This window comes from Cebus imitator, unplaced genomic scaffold (assembly GCF_001604975.1).
Source record: "Cebus imitator isolate Cc_AM_T3 unplaced genomic scaffold, Cebus_imitator-1.0 Scaffold166, whole genome shotgun sequence".
Classification (NCBI taxonomy): Eukaryota; Metazoa; Chordata; class Mammalia; order Primates; family Cebidae; genus Cebus; species Cebus imitator.
This window is the reverse complement of record NW_016107481.1, coordinates 1,998,320-2,000,188: the sequence shown is the minus strand read 5'-3', so window position 1 is coordinate 2,000,188 and position 1,869 is coordinate 1,998,320.

Genomic DNA, 1,869 nt, shown 5'->3' with positions numbered 1-1,869 from the left:
ATCTCAGCTCACCAAAACCTCCACCTCCTGGGTTCAAGCGGTTCTACTGCCTCAGCCTCCAGAGTAGCTTTTTTTTTTTGTATTTTTTGTAGAGAGAGTGTTTCACCATGTTGGTCAGGCTGGTCTTGAACTCTTGACCTCATGATCTCCCCACCTTGGCCTCCCAAAGTGCTGGGGTTACAGGTGTGAGCTGCTGCACCTGGCTGGATTGGTTTCTTTTTATTTTTTGTAGAGATGGGGGTCTTACTATGTCGCTCAGGCCAGCCTCAACCTCCTGGGCTCAAGTGATCCTTCTACCTTGGCCTCCCAAAGTGTTGAGATTACAGGTGTGAAGCACTGTGCCCAGCCTCATGTTTCATCTTCTTTATCTAACCTAAGTGTCTCTGTTCTCCAGCACCCTGTTCCCTTGAAGACTCAATCTCCTGTGTGACTGCTGCAAGTCCTGGGATCTTTTTAGGATTTCCTCTCTAAGGACCATTCACGAAGTGGTGAGTTCATTTGCCCACAGTTCACATTGCAGCCAATAGCAAAGCCAGACACCAGCTGTGCCTGGATCTCCCTGCATACCACATTCACATTGCCTTGCATACATTTCCTTCACTGTACAAGGATAAGAACACTTTTGAGATCATCAGTGTGCATGTTCTCTGTTCAAACTAAAACATATAATAAATAATTCCTACCAAGATGCTAACTTCCTGATGGGTCTGTATGTTAAAAGCAATTGTCTTCAAATCTAACTCCTATGAATGTTTATACTTCTGTTTATTCTAAAACTCCCTAATTAGAGACTTTCCAGTATCTTGCAATTCCTCAATGAGTCATAGGGAGCCCAGGAATAAATTATTCAAAAATAATTAGCTAAAAGCTTTACCTTGTTTTATTTATTTAGTTGGTGATATTTTCCAATATAATTAGTTTCACCGATATAGAAATTTTTAGAAGAGGCCTCTTTGGGTTAAGAACAATGTTCTTTCTTTCTAGTTGCTCTAGAGAACAGGACGAAGAAGAAAAAAGAACAAAACCCATTTTAGGAAACTTTTAGCCATGAGTAGAACACAGCACAATGAAAACTTTCTCTTTTGTATAAGAAATATATTTTGGCCAGGTGCGGTGGCTCATGCCTGTAATCTGAGCATTTTGGGAGGCCAAGGCGGGCAAATCACCTGAGGTCAGGAGTTCAAGACCAACTTGGCCAACATGGTGAAACCCTGTCTCTACTACAGATACAAAAATTAGCCAGGAGTTGTGATGGCCACCTGTAATCATAGCTACTGGGGAGACTGAGGCAGGAGAATTGCTTGAACCTAGGAGGCAGAGGTCACAGTGAACTGAAATTGTGCCACTGTATTCCAGCCTGAGAGACAGAGACAGACTCCATCTCAAAAAAGAAATGTATTTCACAAAAGTGCATTTAATGCAGGTAAATTTTTAGCATCAGAGAAATTGATCTGGAGTCCAGAGACTCAGTGTCCCATTGGTTACAAGAGTGGTTTGGGACCCCAGCTTTACCGCATTAATAGCTGCCAACGCTTAGCAAGGTAGTTAACTCCTCTTTGCCTCAGTATCTTCTTCATAAAACGGGGATGGCAGTAGTACAGTGGTCTGTGCCTCAGAGGGTTTGACGAGGATCAAGTGGTGGGCACATAGTTAGTGCTCAATAAATGCTATAGCTATTATCTTTATTCTTGTCTCTATGAGTGAAAGAAAAATCCAACACTGGATCAGATTAAATTCTTTCAGAAGCAATGGCTTAAAATAAACTGCCATTCAAAACCTAAAATTATCATATTGGGTTAAAGCTATCCAAAATTTAACTGATCTATATTCCAGTAATTCCACAAAATAGATAAATGTGTGTAGTTACTT